At 39.3% G+C, this 21378-nt stretch overlaps 1 long non-coding RNA gene across 2 annotated transcripts in view; it reads right to left on the reverse strand.

Annotated features, from left to right (window-relative positions):
• LOC144324179 (uncharacterized) overlaps positions 1-15890 on the reverse strand; it is a 45979-nt gene extending 30089 nt beyond the window's left edge. Inside the window, exons 1-2 of one of the 2 annotated variants that reach the window (XR_013389597.1) lie at positions 15726-15890; positions 6938-7020 (exon numbers count right to left, since the gene is read on the reverse strand). This is a non-coding gene — a long non-coding RNA (uncharacterized LOC144324179). The remainder of the gene's footprint in view (positions 1-6937; positions 7021-15725) is intronic. The other variant, XR_013389598.1, reaches the window with a different exon arrangement.
• Between the last annotated feature and the right edge of the window lie 5488 nt (positions 15891-21378).

Below are 21378 nucleotides of genomic sequence, written 5' to 3' on the forward strand. Positions count from 1 at the left end.
TCTAAGGCAGTTTGGAACTAATAAGGCTGCTAGGAACCCTGTAAGTAAGGCATCAGACTGATATTTTCAAGGGGATTTATTGGCTTTATAAAGTCAACTTTAGTTCCTTAAAGTTGTCTGGTCATATCTGAGGTTTCTCTCAAATAGGACACTGCAATCAAAGCTTTGGTAATGTTTTCAACTGCACCCTGTCAGGAGAACAGATACTTACTGAACTTACATTTTATGGCAATATATTTATATAAGAATATTCAAAGATTTTCTGAAATCTGGAGGCTTTAGGAAGGCAGAAAGAAAGATCAGTTTATTCACAAAGGTGTATTTTAATCAAATTTCTATAAGTCAGATTAAAAGAAGTTCTTAAAAAAAATTTTCCCAGACTTAGGTCTATAAGGTTTCAAACATCATAAAACTATCCTCCTTGGTTTATTCAGTTCTGTTATTAACTCTTGTTTTGTTTGATTCCAGTTTTTTCATGACTTGTGGAAATTCAGTTTTAATTCAGATCTTAAGGTTATCAGAAACCTGTACTTAGTTTCCACCCCCCCACCCTCCCATGAGTCTCCCTGAAGCACATTTGTTAAAAGCTTTTTTATGGTTTTTGGAACATGGATTTTAATTTCTCATGAAATTTTTGAGATATTCCAGGACCCCTTAGATTGTGGTCAGGAAGCTTTCAGAATTTGATTTGGGAAATAGGTCAAAATATTAAGGATTTATTCATTTATTTGAGAGAGAGAGAGACAGAGAGCATGAGCGAGCAAGCAGGAATAGAGGGGAGGAGCAGAGGGAGAGGGAAAAGCAGACTCTCTACTGAGCAGGGAGCCCACTGCAGGGCTTGATCCCAGGACCCTGAGATCATGACCTGAGCCAAAGGCAGCCACTTAACCACCTGAGTCACCAGGCATCCCAAGGTCAAAATATTAAAAGGTTTGAACATTAAACTGATTATAAGTCATTATGAAACAGTAATTATCCATTTAACCAAAGTGACAATAAAAGACATTGAAGGTAAATATAGAAGTTTAGATAAGCAAAATTTAGCTCTTAATAATAAGATTCAGGTTTTTTTTTTTTTTTTTTTTTTTTTTTTTTTTTTTTGTAGTACTCAAAGACCTGATAAACAGGAAGTATTGGAAAAACAGAATACTTTTGGCAGATAAAAGGTAAAAATTTTTTGTTTAGAATATCTTAAAAGCGTATTGATCAAGAAAACTATGTCCTTTTAACAATTTTTATACCAGTATACTTTTGATATCAAAATTTATTTACAAAACCATAATGAGATACCACTTTATACCAGTGAATAGGACTAAAATTAAGACAGGAAACATATTGACAAGGATGTGGAAAAAGGCGAACCCTTTTGCTCTGTTGGTGGGCATGCAAGCTGGTGCAGCCAATCTGGAAAACAGTGTGGAGGTTCCTCAAGAAGTTAAATAGAGCTACCCTATGACCCAGCAATTGCACTATCAGATATTTACCCCTAGGATACAGATGTAGTGAAATGACAGGACACTTGTACCCCGATGTTCATAGCAGTAATGTCTAAAATAGCCAAACTATGGAAGGAGCCATGATATCCTCGGACAGATGAATGGATAAAGAATATGTGGCCTATATATACAATAGAATATTACTCAGCCATCAGAAAAGATGGATACCTACCATTTACACTGATGTGGACAGAACTGGAGGGTATTTATGCTGAGTGAAATAAGTCAATCGGAGAAAGACAATTATCATATAGTTTCATTCATATGTGGAATATAATAGTGAAAGGATCATAAGGGAAGGGTGAGAAACTGAGTGGGGGAAAATTAGAGAGGAAGACAAACTATGAGAGATTCTTAACTCTGAGAAACAAATGGTTGCAGAAGGGGAGTGGGGGCGGATAGGGTACTTAGGTGATGATCATTAAGGAGGGCACATGATGAGATGAGCACTGGCTGTTATAGGTTGGCAAATTGAATTTAAGTAAAGCAACTCATTTACTTAACCAACTGAACCACCCAGGCATCCCTTAAGTGTCTGACTCTTGGTTTTGGTTTAGTCCATGATCTCAGGGTCATGAGATTGAGCCCCACATCAGTCCCTGCACTCAGTACAGAGTCTGCTTCAGATCATCTCTGCCCCTACCCCCAACCCCCTCCATTACCATGCACTCCCTAAAATAAATCTTTTTTAAAAACTGCATTTACTTAAATTTATCCTAATCTTAGCCAATACTGACCACTCATAAGATTTCTTTCCAAAGATTTTTTCTCCATAAACTTTTACCATTCAGATTTTATTCTGTTTTCCCTCTTTAAATGACCAGTTTCACTTTAGGAGAAAAAAAAATCCCCCCCAATTTATATATAATATAAAATTATATATAATATATATTCCTTATACTTTCTGACCAAAAACCCTGATCTTTTCTTTGCATAGTTACTATTTTCAGTATCATATTTATTAGAATTCTTAATGCTCAGAAACTTTTCTAGTAAAAACTAGGTAGTAAACAATTGTGAAGGGTTTCATCAGAATTCTTGAGATTGGCAAATTTATGAATATATTCCTAACTTTTGAAAATATGTGCTTTTTCATAGTAAACCTGTTTTATGCTATATTAGAAGATTGTACTAACATATTTATCTTGAGTTTTTCTATAAAAATGATGTAGTGTTTGAATATATAGGTGAGGATTGGTGGGATTTAGACCTGATGGCCAAGAAAGAATTTGAGACGTCTTTGGTGCAAAGTGGTAGCTTTATTAAAGCAGGCGGACAGAACACCCTCCTCCATTCCCCCTTCCATGGGCAGAAAGAACTGTCCTGGGGTAATAAGGAATGGCCCATTATATACTTTCAAGTTGGGAGGGAGTTAGGGGTAGTGCTAGTCTCTAAGGAATTTTGGAACAAAGTTTCTCGGAACTTAAGGGGGCTAGCTATTGTTAAAAGGTCATTAATTATGGTCTAATAAACCTTATTCATGAGACCCTTCACATATACATCAGTGGGCCATATGCTTGGGGAATGATTACTAACATGTATCCTGGGGGATTTAAAGAAAATTCCCAAGGGAATTTTATGTGTGAAAGTAGACTTACAGGGTCCTGAGGTCTAGACTGATATTACCTGTTGTCCTTAAGGTATTAACATTGAGCCAGTTGAATCCCTACAGAAATGTCACTAGTTCAAGGACTTGTCAATGGGCTGCAGGTAGTAAGGGAATTTTTCTTCTGCCTCCCCCCCCCAATCAATAAGACCAAAGTAGATAAAATAATGAAACCTTTAAGTCCTGAACATAAGTTTATCTTATTTGGAACAGATATAGTATTTGATTAATTTAACTTTACTCATCAATTAACTCAGCAAAACTTTAGTTTCAGATCACCAAAGATTTTGGAAGCTATTTAAAAGTTTACCTACACACTTTTTTATTTACTTACTTGTTTTTAATTATATTTAGACTATCCACAATTCTATTGGACATTAAACAGAGTTGAACATTATTCTAATTTTTTTCCTGACCATTTTTGCATCAGAGGTTGCATGAACTTATTTGACTTTCAGTAAACATATGCAGAATAAAAGTTTTATATTTAATTCTGGTAACTCTAAAAACAGACGTACAAGCCCACAATCTTCAATTAGCTTTAATACTGAGGAGTTTTCCAGATTACATGAACTTGAAAAACATTTAGGTTTGCTTTTAACTTTCTGAATTTTAAAATGTCCAATCTTTACAAGTAACCTTGCTTTCAAACCAACTAAATAGAATTCTTTTACAAATTAGTTTTAGCAACCACATCTGGAGGTAGAAAAAAAAATCACATTTACAACATACATGGACACACATACAAATACAGAGGCACGATGCAAACAAAATCTTAGAGCTTTTGTTTTTATTTGTGGAGGGAACACCACAGGACCCATTTTCAAATATCTTTTTTTTTTTTAACTCATGAACAACTTCTCCCTAAATTTTGCATTTCAAAGAATGACTCTTAGGTCCCAGAGAAAATGGCAAGGGGATCATGGTGATGGTGGTTAGAAAATTTGTATCACAAGGCACAGAGAGAAGATCTTAAGTTTCCTTTAAGGTGCATAATTGGATGTACCTGCCTCCTTCCAGAGGTACTAGAGTCTGGTCAGCAAGAGCCCTTTCTGCAGTTTATATTTTAACATGGTCCCTTCCTGCCTTTTTTTTCTTCCTGCAGTCTCAGGTAATTGTGGGCTATGTTTACATTTCAAAGGCAAGTTTTATAATCTCAAGGGACAGAGAAAGAATGTAAAAACAAAGCAAAAAAATTCCCCCTAGGGTTTCAGAATAATTCTTATTTAAAAATCAATCCTTTTTCCACTTTCAGATGATATTTGTTCCATTATCCAGATCTTTTATCATACCCCAAACATTTTGAGACGAATAGGTGAGGTTTTGAGATTAGTAGAGTTGTATTTCTAGTTTTGTACAGATTTGCTTGTTTGCTTTTTAGATTTATTCATAAGAGAGACAGAGAGGCAGAGACCCAGAGAGGGAAAAGCAGGCTCCATGCAGGGAGCCTGACATGGGACTCAATCCCGGGTCCCCAGGATCACACCCCAGGCTGAAGGTGGCACTAAACCCCTGAGCCATCAGGGTTTTTGTACAGATTTGTAGGACAAAGACTGTTGTTTTTAATTCCCCAAAGACCTGGATTAGAGTCTGAATATTAAGGGATAGGCCTATCTTTTTAATGATATCTGTGCTTCTTTGTATCAGGGAGTTTTTTTTTTTTTTTTTTTTTTTAAGATTTTATTTATTTTGGAGAGAACAAGCCAGCGCATAAACAGGGGGAGGGGCAGAGGGAGGGAATCTCAAGCAGACTCCCTGATAAGTACAGAGTCCCACACAGGGCTAGACCCCATGACCCTGAGATCACGACCCTCGCTGAAAGTCTGATGCTTAACTGACTGAGCTACCCACCTGCCATTATCAGGGAGATTTTTAACTAAAATGAGAATCAAAGATTTGTGCCTTTGTAAAATTTGTTTAAAACATTTTAACAAAAAAAAAAAAAAAAAACATTTTAACAAAAGGCATTTCTCTGGATATACAATTCAACTTCGTTTCTATTAGCTCATGAATATTGGCCTTCTGCTGATCATTTGTAGGAAGGCCCAAAAGAAATTCTGGTCACCTGTTTCTTCTGTGAAGATTATGAATACAGCCAAATGATATTTCTTCAAATCTTGTAGGAAAAGGGAAGTTAGAACAGGCAGATGAGGCTAGATTTTAAGGAGGGGATTTTACATCGAATATGGACATTTTTATCTTAAGTCTAATTTCTGTTCTTTCTTTTTAAGGGAGTTCCTACAGCTAACCATTATACTAATGCAACAATTTTGGGCTCTTTATAAAAATATATATTTCAAAGAAAACCAATTTAAAAGATCATCTGGCCATTGATGAGTAGGAACTTATTAATTTCAATAGTAACTCAAGCCATTAAAAGCTCGTAGGTTTAACCAAAAACACAAGTGTCCAGAGAGCATAGATGATGTAGCCCCCACAATCCCAAAGTTTACTTCCAAAATTAGTCTAAGTGTTAGAGGCAGTTAGGTTCTAACAGGATACCTGTAGGCCAACAAAGAGGAAGTCATATTCAGCTATCTGGAAAATCAGACCTGTCCAGGCAGCACTCCAAAACAAAGCTGCAAGAAGCCAGATCAAACCACATAGACCCAAGATGGCTGATAAAGTTGGCCAGAAAACCCCGACCAAATAAAGAAAAAAAAAAAAAAAAAGGCATGAAACCAACCCTGCTTCTAAGAAATACTCATCCCAAGTAATAAATATGCCACCTAATTAACAATTGACAATAAAAAGAAACCCAGGGCATGCCACTCATGTTCTTCCTCAAGCTTGCCCACTCCACATTTTGAGAGTATACTTTTTAATAAACTTTCCTGGTTGTGTCACTTATCTACTATGTTGTGTCTGTCCTTGAGTTTTTCTCTTGACAAGATCAAGAGCCTTCAGCAACATCTTTGGGATGGGTTGTGGACTCAGAGCCCAGGGTCTCCCCAGTTCACCTGGCAATGTAAAAGTAAAGGTCTTCTTTGTACAGGCAGTAAGGATGATGTAGTGAAAACAGTTTCTGGTCTACAAAGATATCAGACACCTCCAGTCACACACCTGCTAATATGGGACACTGGGCAAGTGATATTTTCCAGCACTAAAAGGCAATGAATGTTCAGATGACAAAGATTCTAATGGGCTGGGACTTCTCATGACACTCCCTTGAGAACTGGCACAACCAAAAGACTCAGAACCCCACTCTATTCAAGTGGTCACCAAGTAAGTACACTCTCTAGGTGTTGGAGACCAAAGAGAATATTCTCAGTGGCCACAAAGCCAAGCTCTTAGGACATGAGCAAGATGAAAGGAAAAATCTTATTTGGTATATGCACATTAACAGCTTTATCAAAAACTTGCATCTCTCAGAAGATTGTGCTGTGGGGTTGGGAACCAAGGGTTGTTTTACAGTGTATTTTCATGCACAAAAGTTTTCTGGAGGTTGGCAGATGATCTAGTGTCAATTTAAGCCATTCTATGACCAACTTATCCTAACACTGAAGTCTTTGAGTTAGGTGGCAAGCGCTCTAACAGGTTTTCAGTGTTCAACCAGTGCTTACCAATTGTGTCAAATTGGCTTCCCAGAGGTGTATTAGCAGCAGCCTTTCTCCTGTGCGCATTAGGACAGAGAAGACAAAGAAAAACAAAGACCATCCCTGGGAAGAAATGATCAGTAGCCAAAATATCATATTTAGCCAAAGAGTCTCTAAGCCCGAGGAAATAGTTTCACAAATATTTCCTCCTGCTAATCTAAATTTAGAGAAAAAAAAGACTCAACACACTCCATCAGACCCTACAGATTCAGTGTGACTGACATGGTAAGAAATCGTACCTTCTGCCAGCTGTATGTCAGACATCCTGAACTAAGGAGAAGAGTGGAAGAGTCTTGGACTTTGAAGGGAAGGATTACAAGTCCTAGGCAATAAGAAAAACAGATGTTCAGTAATTAGAGGTTTGCCCTGCCATACAGGTGGGTCACTCATAAGATTTATCTCTGGTAACAATCATTAGTCTAGGAAAGACCCTCAATTTAGATTCTTCTAGGTAATTAAGTTTCTCCTGAGCCTACAGAGTCTCAATTGTCTTCAACTCAAATGAATCTTCATGTCAAAGGTGCCTTGGGGTGGCCTGTCCTTCGCCCCTATATTCTTTGAAAAATACTCACCAACTTGCACCTGGAAAACATGCCTTAGACATAATTGCCTTCCACTGGGTTGTCCCTGCTCATAGAGAATACCTCTCAAATCTGGACATTGACTAATGATTTTATGTTTTAAAAATAAAAATGGCATTGGTTATCTTCCCTTGAATGTTTGGCTTTTATAGGATTCAGATGATCATGAATCCACTCCACATGGAAGTCTATGCAACTTTTAATGTATCCTTATGGTGGGGAAATGAAATTTATAAAGGAACTGAACATTGGAAAGCAGATGTGCTCCCCTTAATGGTCAATAGGGAGAATTAATCAGAAATCTGAAAGATGGTGGAAGCCTAATTCCACCTATCTTTTTCCTGGAAGCATCCCATATCTTAGCCCAAATCAGACCCAACAATCAAACTCATTTATTGCCTCAAGTGCATAGAGATAGAAGGTGCTCCTACAATCACTCACATGATTCTAGTAAACCTGATTGTGTACTCTGAAGAGGACTACATTTCTGATTAGGAGATTTCTGCCTTTGAAACTGAAAAAGGCCGAGCAGAAGGACCCACTTATGCATTGTTCCTAGAAGGTACTGGCATTTCTCTGAGTGTTTCTGTGGCACCAACATTTACTCCAATCTTTCTATGGAAAGGGTATATTGAAGTTGTTATCTTTGCCCCTGATACCACCATTGGAAAGATTCTTCCTTCCAACTTCCCATACACCAAATCTGGGATCCTTCTCTTACTAATTAAAAAGGCTTTGGAAAAGCAGGGAAGATTATACTTTTAGATGGATGTCAACCAATAACCCAATTATAGACAGACAGGGCCTTGCTTGTGTCCTTGCCCAAGACCTTCTTTCTTTGGAGTATCAGACTTGGAAAAGGCAATATGCACCCGATCCATAATCTTGACTACCACATTCAGTACTTCTGTTCAAGCATTTAACTATCAACAAACTAAAACTAATACCTGGCAGAAATGGTCTTACAAAATAGAAGTGCACTGGATATCTTGATGGCACAGCAAAGATGTACTTGTGCTCTATTAGAAGAGAGCTGCTTTTATGTTAATCAGTCTGGCAAAATAACACAAGAACTGAAAACCAGAAAGGATATTATCAACCTATTAGCCAGGTGGGATGAATGCCAGGACTTGGGGATTACTTCCATCTCTAGGTGGTGATCATCAGGAATAGGATCATGGTTAAGAAGGATGGCACCAACTGGTTATTACTATTAATCTTAATACATATTATTAGGCTGATCGAAGGCTTATGAAAAATTGTAATTGGGATCCCTGGGTGGCGCAGCGGTTTGGCGCCTGCTTTTGGCCCAGGGCGTGATCCTGGAGACCCGGGATCGAATCCCACGTCGGGCTCCCGGTGCATGGAGCCTGCTTCTCCCTCTGCCTGTGTCTCTGCCTCTCTCTCTCTCTCTCTCTGTGACTATCATAAATAAATAAAAATTAAGAAAAAAGAAAAAAAAAGAAAAATTGTAATCACTGTTATAACTCACCCAACTGCACAGCTTATGTTTGCAGAGATGACCAAGTTAGATGCTTTTCATCAGGATGGGTTTATGGACCAAAAGAATTGAATTGAAGGAATTAGCAGTTGGCTTTCTCACAAGCTATACACCACCCACTCCCCTCCACCTGCAGCCAACAAGGGACTAAATAGTACTGGAACTGGAGCAGGTAATGAAACCACTCTGGCCTCAAGGGATTGAGGTTTTCTCCAGGAAACCATGAGTAAAGTGGAAAAAAAAAGTAAGAAAAATTGCCAACAAGGACTCCATCCATATTTACACTGGACTCAAATTTGTTAAAATATGAAATATGCATTGTACTAGCCTTCCAACTTGCCAACAACTGATACAAGGTTTTATTTCCTTAGATCTCTATCACACTGCTAAGTTTACTGAGCCTTTAGGTATTTCATAAACATTCTTAACATTCTGGATTAATGCCGACTGACCGGGACGTTTTTAGGTTATTGCTAATTGCTCTTATGTTATCACCTTGCTAAGAAAGTTCCATCTAAAACCTCTACAAACATCTGATCATGGTCACTCAATGAACTAATTCACCTAAACCTCGAGGCAGTTTAACAAAGCCCGAATGCGGACACGGCCTGAGAACCATTTCCCAGCTGTCACCTTGTTGCTCAGTGTGGCCTGACCCCAATGACAGGGACTCTTTAAAACAAACCATCAAAAATTTAAAAATCCTCCTGATGTGGGATAGGATTTCCTGGGACAGGTCCATCCCATTGACATGAGACTAAAGAAATAGTTAATCAGATGTTTTCAGAGAAAGATCTTCATCAAAAGGGGGAAAGGTAAAAGGTGAAACAAATAGGGGTCATTTGTGTCCAGGGGTTTTAAAATGGAACCAGGAGGCCACTAAGAAGATGAGCCTTATCTATATACATCCTCACCAGAAAAACCATGAACTTGTAAAATGGGCCAAACCACAAATATTCCAAGAACACAGACTTAAGGTCAAGCAACTTGCTACAGTAGGAGACTTTGCTTATAGTCTTAGCAACCCATTATATTCAATCAAGTTTAGTTTTCTACCACTAATACTATTCAGAATTCTTTGTAAATAACATACAGCTTAGCATTCCCTTTTGTCTTCAGGAACCCTTGACTTCCCCCCCACCCAGAGTGTTGCTGGGGGGCCACAGAGGACTATTTGGATTATTGTCCAAAATCGGGATTCCTTAAATTGCAATTCTGAGACCCCAAATAAGTGATTTTAATTCTGCCTCTTTTCTTGGTCAACAAATTACAGATTCTGTAACAATGCACATCTTACCCAAAACTTTAAGGTGGTGTCTGGGCATTGAATTTTCTTTGGGTTCACGGCCCACCCTCTCCCTCATAGATGTTCCCAGCAAAAGACCAGGGACTCTATGCAGGCTTGGCTTGTGGGGCTATGGGATATGGGAGGGAATTGGGATTTCTCCGACTGGGCAGGAGCTAGAGAAAATTGGCCACACATCCTGCCTGAAGGCAATGTCTGTAGGGTGCTGGGGTGAGGAGAGGGTACTCATTCCCTGAGTATTGGATTAGTCTAGCCTGCTGGGAAGTTTGGCTCAAAAAGGGGAACTCTCTGGGCATGTGGGCTCCTGGCATGTTGCTGGAATTTGGCGCTGAATCAATAAGCCAGCAGGCATTCATTCTCTTATCCCGAATGGTTTCTGAACTGCGGGGTTGCCTGCTGGCTGGGGTTGTTGGGGGTTGCTGAGGCTCCTGCTTGCCTTTGCATTAACGGTAGGACAGCATGTACTAGCTCAGTCATTTCACTATCAACATAACATCCTGCTCTTCACTCTCCTCACCTTCTCAGAGGTTCCATGCTTAGCATCCTAATCAGGCTCTGTTACAAGGCCTCGGACCTTAATCTGGGCCAGTTTACACACCCTCCTAGTTCTGCAGAACAGCAGGCTAAGGTCTCTTGTCAGCCAACCCCAAGGTCTGCAGGGGAACCTACATGGTCAAGTGCTTCTCTAACCTCGGCTCTTCAAGCTCTCACCTCCAGCCAGGCATGGGTGGCCAGCCCAAACGCCCCCAGGAGAGGCAAGCCTGTTGCCTCTCCCTTCCTTGCATGGTGCTCTCTGCACTGTTCCTCAAACTGGCACATCAGACCAGCTGGCATTTTCAGGGCATTCCCGTAGTCATGTAGGGGTCCATGACCATCTAATATCCGAGGCACCCCTCCCCACACAGAGGTCAAAGGCCAATTCAGGATTTCCCTCTCAGACACCCTTTTCCCAAGACCCATTCTTCTGATTTTGTTTTTGTTTTTGTGTTTTTGCTGGGCCCACCAGTTTGCAACCTCAGATTCCCTAAGTGAAATCTGAAAATGGTTTCACACACAGAGAGTACAGAGAGATGGAAGGAGGCAGGCCACTCCAGACGGTAGGAGGCAGTTTTAATAAGAGAACTTACGAGGCTCGTCTTGGGGGTCTGCAGAATAAGTAGATCTTCACACCTGCCTGCCAGACTCAGGAGTTTATATAGAGAGGTGGTAATAGGGCTTCATCATGTGTACCATCCAGATGCTCTCAATAGCATATTGCTCTCTCAAAGCCACAGCGCTTGAAGATGGATCCAACTGTGGGAACTGTGTGGGGGTGTGTGGAGGAGCCTCTGATTGCCTGGGTCAGGCTCTGGGACAACTGGAGGTCATATCTTCTCAACCTCCTCCAATACTTACTGTATTATTTAAAATTCCTGTGTCTTCTTTCTATTATGATATGTTCTTTTTCTTCAGTCTTGACTCTCTTCCATATGAATTTTGGAGATTCACATTCATAAATAATCCTTCTTCAGAGTTTGCTTGGAATTGACCTATCTAAAATAGAACATTGTTTTCCCACCCCTTACTCTTTAAATTTATTTAGATTTATTTATATCTTTTCATTACGCTTTGCAGTTTATTCATGAAGGTCTTACACATTTTTTTTGTTGCATTTATTACTAGATGCTCTATAGTTTTTGTTGATTTTGTGGGTGAGAGGTTCTGTTACATTTTTTTCTAGTTGGTTATTACAGAGCTATGAGAACCTGTTTATTTTCCTTTGTTGCTCTTTTATCAAGTAACTCTGGAGAATGGTTAATTTGTTTATATGCCGTTGAATTTCCTTTATAGACAATCTCATGATTATCTGAGAAGTATTACATGATAAGTGTGTTTCTCCCCTTCTAATTCTTATAGCTGTTCTTTTTAAACATAGTGGTTAAGAGCACAGTCTTGGAAAATTATACTTCCTGAGCTCCAACTCTTATTAGCTGTGTGACCTTGAGCTTCCTACTTCAGTATTCTCATCTATAAAGTGGAGATAATAATTTACATATCTTTTGTGAAGATTACAGGAGTTATTTGTAAATGACTGCAAACAGTGCTCCGCAAATAAGTTTGTGATAAATAATGCTTTCATTACCACTATTGTTGTTGTTATAGCTAAAGCATACAGTGTCATGTAGAAAGGGAAGCTGTGATCACCGGCATCATTGTACATTTCTCAAAAAGAATAAGTGTTATAAGCCTATACCATGTTTTGCAAAGTAAGGGTATCAAAATCTATGGTTTATTTAAATACTGGATCACTCTAAGATCTTTTTCTAACAAAACTTGTTGGCTTTCTAACAAACGCTCACCTGTGGGCATTGATGGATCATCAGTTAATCCAAAGGAGAATGGTAAGGTGTTTGTCAGTTGTTATAAGAAAAGGTCAGTTACCCACCTGTTCATTTTGTTTCCAAAAAATGGGGAGCTTCCTTCAATGCACAGTCAGTATAGAAATTTGCTTCTCAAATCACTGGTCAGAGGGTATGATCTAATTTTTCTATCATCTAGCTCTAAATCTTTTTTTTTAAATTTTTTATTTATTTATGATAGGCACACAGTGAGAGAGAGAGAGGCAGAGACACAGGCAGAGGGAGAAGCAGGCTCCATGCACCAGGAGCCTGACGTGGGATTCGATCCCGGGTCTCCAGGATCGTGCCCTGGGCCAAAGGCAGGCACTAAACCACTGCGCCACCCAGGGATCCCATACCATCTAGCTCTAAACAAAAACCTGGCTGAGAAAAGTTCCATTTAGGAAAAATAGAGTATTCACTATTTTTGGTAATTTAAAGCTGTTATTAAAACAAATTAGAGGGCACCTGGGCAGCTCAGTTGGTTAAGCGTTCGACTCCTGATTTCAGTTCAGGTCACGATCTCAGGGTCATGAGATTGAGCTTCGCATTAGGCTCTGTGCTGGATGTGGAACCTGCTTAAGATTCTCTCTCCCCGGGATCCCTGGGTGGCGCAGCGGTTTGGTGCCTGCCTTTGGCCCAGGGCGCGATCCTGGAGATCCGGGATCGAATCCCACGTCAGGCTCCCGGTGCATGGAGCCTGCTTCTCCCTCTGCCTGTGTCTCTGCCTCTCTCTCTCTCACTGTGTGCCTATCATAAATAAATAAAAATTAAAAAAAAAAAAAGATTCATTAAGATTCTCTCTCCCCCCCGCCCCCTCTACAATCTTCCCCCTAAGAAAACAAAAAACAAAACAAGATAAAAAACCCAAAACCCCACAACAAATTAGATCACTGACATTTGACATATAAGTTTGGTTCATAGAATCACCTTCACTCAGTTGCATTAAATAATTAGCCAAATATGATATTGTGAAATGACCATGTGTTTGCTGTAAAAATGTTACCAAGAATAATGTCCATTGATCAAATAGAATCTGTTATATATACTCTCAAATGAAAAATTCAGTCTAAAATTTATAGTTGGAAGATGTTATTGTCTCATAGAGTGAATGAGTTGGGTCTTTTCTCCCTCTCTTATTTGGACTGTTTAAACTTACCTCTTGTCTGGTTGTCAAGAAGTCTAGAGCCAAGTTTTGAAGTTCAGTCATATAATAGCATTAACCACTCTGGTGAACATCTTTGAATTCCTATTTTTTTCTCAATCCTTATTTTCCTTTCCTGATTTATTAATCTGTATTAACCATTCTAGTGTCTTCTTTTTTAAGCTCATTGGATTTTTATTTTGTTTTGACAGAACCATATTATAAATTCAGGAATTAAAAACCTCACCATCAGGCTGCCTTTATCAAATGATTATCAAGCCACAGGAACAGCATGAAGGAACTTCTAAATTAACCACAATAAATGCAAAACAAAAATAAAACAGCACTGCTGCAAACTAAGGGATTTTATTTCCTTTTTACATTTGCTTCTGTGAATAAGCTTTTCATCTGAAATTTGGAACACATAAATTATATATATTTTAATACAGTTAATTTGCATTTACACTTAAACAAAGATTTAATTATTGAGTTAAAAGCTACCTGAATTATCTTTCTTTTTAGTAGGTAAAGTCAGGCATAGTCCTCATTCTTTTCCCAGCTGGTATAGCTATTTCTAAAATGTTGGCATGAGGCTTTTATAAAGAAAACCTCTCCAAAGACAATGTACATTGACTTTTTCTGCCCTAAGAATCTCTTCAACTTGTAGCAGGGACCCTGATTTCTTTTATCTTAGGAAAGTTTCTTTAGCTCCCAAAGGAAGATGGTGTCAGTTGGAGCCAAAGTCCCATGATTAGTGAACACATCTTTTTCCATGTTACAACTCAAAATTGGCATGTGTATTGCAGGAAGTGTATTCATCTCACAGAGGGAGAAGAGGACTTGAAAAAAGATTTAAAATAATTCAGATTGGCTTAGTTTGGTAGTTAAAATTCTAGGCAGACTAGCATAGAGAACTGACTCTGATTTTTTTTTCCCATATATCCTTCTCTTCTGTACTCCTTGCTTTAAAATTATTCAGGGAATCTTCTTGCAGCAATATGGTGTCATTAAGTGACTGAGAACACACACCAAAAGATTGTCAGTTCCTTTTCTGGCCAATGAAGAGCTCCCCGTGTGTTGATTAATGGACAAGTTTTCTCTCCTGTATTTACTGCTCTAACGACCCAAACCATTTGCTGAGGCCTCGCTTAGCAGACATGAGCAGTAGCAGTGGCTGCTCACCATGTATGTCTTGGTGATGCGGTTCAAAGAATCAGATATTCTGAACATCACTCAATTCACTGTAGCTGTAAGGATGGAACCTACAGGGGAAGAATAGCCAGAATAATTTTGGTACCCAGTGTGATTGGGTACCTGCTTGGCTCCCATCTTGATTCTATCTTCCCTTTTAAGGAAAGTAATCAGAGTAGACAGTACAGAGAAAGAATGCCCAGAAGGTTGAAAACTGACATGCATATTCTTAAGGACTTCTATTTTTCAGTAATAAGGCTTGCTTATCTATCTTTGGTTAATTAATTAAAGCTGCTTTAAAAAAATAAAGCATTGGGGGCACCTGGGTGGCTCAGTAGTTCAGCCTCTGCCTTTGGCTTAGGTCGTGATCCCAGAATCCCGGGATAGAATCCTGCATCAGGCTCCCCAGAGGGAGCCTGCTTCTCCTTCTGCCCATGACTCTGCCTCTCTCTCTGTGTGTCTCTCATGAATAAATATAAGCTTTAAATAAAAAAAATAATAAAGCATCGTTTCCTTAAAATAACCTTATAAACATGTTATTAATTCACTAATTAATCTTGACCCTCTTGGTTTGTTCATTCACTCATAATCCAGCATGAATTTCCATCTATGTGCCACAAACTAGGTTGGACACAGGAATGCAACAGTAGGGACAACCAGTCCCTCCACTTATGCCATTCATATACCAGTAGAATGATAGATTTTTGAACAAGGAATTGCCCATGAATTGAGTAATATGAAGTGGAAGTCCAAAGTGGAATGAAAGCTTATAGCAAAAATATTTTAGGTTGGGCTTCCCAGAAGCAGACTCTGAGCTAAGAATTGTTATACAAGAGAAGTGCTCTGCAGAGAAGCCAGAAATTAAATGAAGGAAATAGAAGAAGAAGGGAGGAGAAACCAAGCAAGGGCATCATTTCTGGAGGTACCTGCTTCAAGGGAACACTGGAGGGTAAATTACCCCTCAGAGTTAGTCCTGAGCCAAGGCAAGTAAGCTGGCTTTCACCCTGCTGTGCCATCAGTCACTTGTGAAGCACCGAGTGTGGAGCAAGGGCATGGGCACGGTGGCGGTGAGAACGTGAAGTCCAGATATTTCCAGCTCTCTGCACAAATGGCTCTGGGAGCCTGAGGACAGTAGGTCTAAGAAGAGTCACAGGTACAGGTCACTGGAGGCAAAATTGTGGGCAGACAGAAACAATAAAGGATATCTAAGTGCGATCTGGGTATAATATGAACAATTTCCATTGGTGTCGCATCCTGCGCATTGTTCTGATCATTTGGATCTAACATTTAAGTCTCAGATTCTTCCAGATGGTGGTCATCAGAACTTCTAGGGAAAAGTTACAAGAATTAACAGGATGAACTACAACCCTTTCTGTTGCAGTGGGTCCCAAGGCTCAGTTGATTTTCATTATCTTTTTTCTCTGTCACCTATTTTAAACTCCTCTCAATCTTAGCTAGCATTTCTGCTAATCCAGGTGGCTTGCCATGTGGTCTGACCTGGATTTTCATCTTTGCTTTTCGGTTTTAGAAATTTTTATTGTCCTGTCTTCAAGCTCAGAGATTCTTTCCTCAGCTGTATCAAGTTTACTAATGAATCCATCAAGGTATTCTTCGTGTCTGTTACAGTATTTTTATTTTTTTATTTTTTTATTTTTTTTTAAAATCTTTTTTTTTTTTTTTTAATTTATGATAGTCACAGAGAGAGAGAGAGAGAGGGGCGAGCAGAGACAAAGGCAGAGGGAGAAGCAGGCTCCATGCACCGGGAGCCCGACGTGGGATTCGATCCCGGGTCTCCAGGATCGCGCCCTGGGCCAAAGGCAGGCGCCAAACCGCTGCGCCACCCAGGGATCCCTGTTACAGTATTTTTAATAACTAGTATTTATTTTTTAATTCTTTCATAGAATTCCGTATCTCTGTTTACATTATCCATCTTTTCTTGTATGTTGTCTACTTTTTGCGTTAAACTCCTCAGGATATTGTTTGTTTTTTAATTCCTGCTCTAGGAATTCCAACATTCCTGTCATTTCTGACTCGTTCTAATGCTTGTTTCCTCTCTTCTAAGCCATATTTTTTTCCTTTTAATATGTCTTGTAAATTTTTTGGAAACTTTTCAAAGGTGAACATGACATACTAGATAAAAGGCCGTTAGTTATGTAGTGGTGAGGTGTGAGGATGAGGGGAAGCAGTCTAAGGTTTCATGAGTCAGTTTCAGTCTTATAGTGAGCTCCTCAAGTTTTTCTTCCCTTAGGACAGAATGGTTAGAGGAAGCAGCTGGGTATTTACCTTCCTTCAGTAGGCTGGGCTGTGATGAAAACCAGCAGGTTAGGCTCTGGTGAAATAGTTTCTCCTAAGGGCAAGCCTTACTAAGAACAGAATGCTTTTAAATTTTAAATTAAAAAAGTTTCTGGAGGTAAAACTCACAAAGGGGTGCAGATACCCCTGTGATTGGGTCCCCTGAAGTTTGAAACTCTCAGACGTGCCTGCCTGGGGCTCCAGCAGTTCATCAATTACAGATGAGGTTTTCCAACACTGGCACTGGTTCTCATGGTGGTTTCTGTGCATGGATCTTTTTTTCTTGAGTGAGTTGTGATTCTGTGCATTCATCTGTCTGTCTCTCCAATTTTGAGAGCATCGGTTTGTCCTGTGGCCTTACTTCTCTAAGCGATCTAAGAGGAGTTGATGATTTTTCAGTTTGTTCAGATTTTTACTTGTTGTAATGAAGTGATGACTGCTGAGCTTCTTACATGCTCTACAAGAAATCAGAAGTACAATCTCCACTTTTTGACTTCTTGCTCCATTGAAGTCTACTCTTTGGCTATGTGTTTTTTACAAGTGATGAGGGCTCTATCCTGGTTGCTTATCCCAAAACCCTTAAGGCCAGCCATCTTCGACTTCTTTCTTTTTTTCCTCACATCAATCTATCAGCAAATCCCACAACATTACTTTAAACGTATGTATTATCCCACCACCTCTCATCGTGTCCACAGCTGCTTTTCTGGTCTGTGCCACCACGTTGTCACACCCGCAAGTGGTAGCAGCTTCCTATCTGACCTTCCCAAGAGCCTTGTCGTGACTGTCTACAATCACCACAGAGCAACCAGAGTGAACCCATTACAACTTATATTAGATTGTGTCACTCCTTCAAAAATGTTCAATGGCTTTCCTCCTAAGAGTAAAATCTAAAGTACTTGTGGGGGCTTGTGAGTCCCCATATTATCTTCTGGCCTTCACTCCTCACTCCGTTATAGAACACTGGCCTTCTTTCCCTTCCTTGAGCTCAGGAGATTAACTCCACCCTATGTCACTTGCACTGTCTCTCTGAGAATGCTCCTTTCCTTGTTATCCCCACTGCTAACCTCTTCCACTCCTTTAAGGCTTTCCTCCCCACCCTGTGTATGATGGCAACTTCCTCTACTCATATTCTGCCTTGCTGTGCTCCATTTTATTATTTTTGCCATAGCACTAATTACCTTTTTACATACTAACATACAATTTACTTTTTGTTTACTAGGTTGTATATAGGATATAAACTTATGAATTCAAAGCCTTTTTTGGTTTGTACTCTGAGTGTCCAAAAACAGTGCCTGGAATGTGGTAGGTACCCACATTGTGTTCTTTTTATGAATAAATTAATTATTGTGGTCTTCAAATAGGCTTTTAAAATTCTCAACTGCAAAATAACAGTTCAAATTATTTAACATAGCAAATGAAGGAGAAAGGTGTGTCCAGAAAAAGTCAATGGGACTGGAATTAGATAAAATCTTTCCTAGATAAAAGAAACTAAACTGATAAACAGCAGAAACAAAATCCCATAAAACTAATCAACAACAACAAAGGACAACAAAAATCTATCGTCTTGCTGCCATAGTGTGTTTTACCACCGTAACTGTTGATTTACATTCTAAATTCTTCCATAGAAAATTATTTCTATGGCAAGATGTTCAATTTTTAGTTTATCATATGAACCCCAAAAACATCAGAACCACCCCCAAACCACAGAAACAACAAAAAGTTGGTAGCATGCAGGTGATTGTATATATGACTATAAATTAAAAAGTAATATATATGAAGCTATGCATTATACTCATTTTAAAATTAAGCAGTTTATAGCAAAAAGGGGACAATTAATAAGTACTAATGCTTTAAAAACACTGCAATGTAATTTTTTTTATAATCAGCATTTGAAATTAAATACTCATACTGACACTTTACATGCACATGTTAGATTATGTCAGTCCTGATTTCTTACAGAAAGATTTCAATCCTGAGTGAAAGATCAATGGCATCCAGTGGGGATTGTCTTTAATTATCATTTCTTTCACAGCCTAAAGGGACTATTCTGACTAGAGAAGCAACTAACATTTTATTTTGACAGTTATTTGAATTATAATAAAGAATAGGACGTTCTTACACAATACATTTATGGTGTTGGAGAAGCGATCTGTTAAGAAATGCATTTTGTGTAGCTTCAATCAAATTTAGTGGGGCCTCTACAATAGAGGAAAAAAAGGGAGTTATTAGAAGATATAGAAATCATTTCAATTTTACAGTAGTGCTTGGTCTTTGATCACACTGGTCTCTCTATCTCTTCACATTCCAATCTTCTTTCCTGGAATGAACCACTTCTTTTTTCACTGCTAAGTCAAGCCTTCTTCGTTTTCAATTCCTCCTCCAAAGTTGTCTAAACAGTAAATAATAATAATAGTAATATTGTTACTTCTGGGGTGTGTGTGTGTGTGTGTGTGTGTGTGTGTGTGTGTGGTATGAACAACTATTGTCATTCTCTTCCCCTTTAGGAGCAACTCTGAAATTTTTCTTGGATGTCTGTAGCAGATCATGTCAATTACTTCATAGCCACAAACCCCATTGCCACTTCTCAAGCTTCTCACTTAATGTACCAAAGCCTACATGGTTTAAGACAAGATGAGGTAGGCTTTGGCACTCTCTGTGTCTATGTGACTTTCTATGTTACACAAAGGCAGCCTGCATTAAGTCCCAATTTCTTATTAGGGTTAATTTGCACCCCCAACAGTGACCACCATGGTATTGGAGTGGATGGCAACTGGGGCAGCAGACAAAAGTGAGCAGGAGACACCATGCTATGCTTAAGATTTAGTTAATATGGGAGATCTCTGGGTGGCTCAGTGGTTTAGCACCTGCCTTTGGCCCAGGTCGTGATCCTGGAGCCCCAGGATCGAGTCCCGCATCGGGCTCCCTGCAGGGAGCCTACTTCTCCCTCTGCCTGTGTCTCTACCTCTCTCTCTGTGTCTCTCATGAATAAATAAATAAATCTTTAAAAAAAAAAGAGTTAATGTGTTGAGCTTGCCTTTTTCTCTTAGAGATGACATTCTTTTTTTTTTAAAAAAAAAATTTTATTAGAGTTCAATTTGCCAACATATAGCATAACATCCAGTGCTCATCCTGCCCAGTGCTCCCCTCAGTGCCCAACACCCAGTCACCCCAACCCCCATCCACCTCCCCTTCCACTTCCCCTTGTTCATTTCCCAGAGTTAGGAGTCTCTCATGTTTTGTCACCCTCACTGATATTTTCACGCATTTTTTCTCCTTTCCTTTTATTCCATTTCACTAAGTTTTATATTCTCCAAATGAATGAAATCATATAATGTTTGTCCTTTTCCGATTGACTTATTTCACTCAGCATAATACCCTCCAGTTCCATCCACGTCGAAGCAAATGGTGGGTAACATTCCGTTGTATACATAGACCACATCTTCTTTATCCACTCATCTTTCGATGGACACCGAGGCTCTTTCCACAGTTTGGCTATTGTGGACATTGCTGCTATAAACATTGGGGTGCAGGTGTCCTGCCATTTCACTGCATCTGCATCTTTGGGGTAAATCCCCAGCAGTGCAATCCCTGGGTCGTAGGGCAGGTCTATTTTTAACTCTTTGAGGAACCTCCACACAGTTTTCCAGAGTGGCTGCACCAGTTCACATTCCCACCAACAGTGCAGGAGGGTTCCCCCTTCTCCACATCCTCTCCAACATTTGTTGTTTCCTGCCTTGTTAATTTTCCCCATTCTCACTGGTGTGAGGTGGTATCTCATTGTGGTTTTGATTTGTATTTCCCTGATGGCAAGTGATGCAGAGCATTTTCTCATGTGCTTGTTGGCCATGTGTATGTCTTCCTCTGTGAGATTTCTGCTCATGTCTTTTGCCCATTTCATGATTGGATTGTTTGTTTCTTTGCTGTTGAGTTTGATAAGTTCTTTATAGATCTTGGAAACTAGCCCTTTATCTGATATGTCATTTGCAAATATCTGCTCCCATTCTGTAGGTTGTCTTTTAGTTTCGTTGACTGTTTCTTTTGCTGTGCAGAAGCTTCTTATCTTGATGAAGTCCCAATAATTCATTTTTGCTCGTTTCCCTTGCCTTCATGGATGTATTTTGTAAGAAGTTGCTGTGGCCGAGTTCAAAAAGGGTGTTGCCTGTGTTCTCCTCTAGGATTTTGATGGATTCTTGTCTCACATTTAGATCTTTCATCCATTTTGAGTTTATCTTTGTGTCTTGTGTAAGAGAATGGTCTAGTTTCATTCTTCTGCATGTGGATGTCCAA

The sequence above is a fragment of the Canis aureus genome, chromosome 11, assembly GCF_053574225.1.
Source record: "Canis aureus isolate CA01 chromosome 11, VMU_Caureus_v.1.0, whole genome shotgun sequence".
Taxonomy (NCBI): Eukaryota; Metazoa; Chordata; class Mammalia; order Carnivora; family Canidae; genus Canis; species Canis aureus.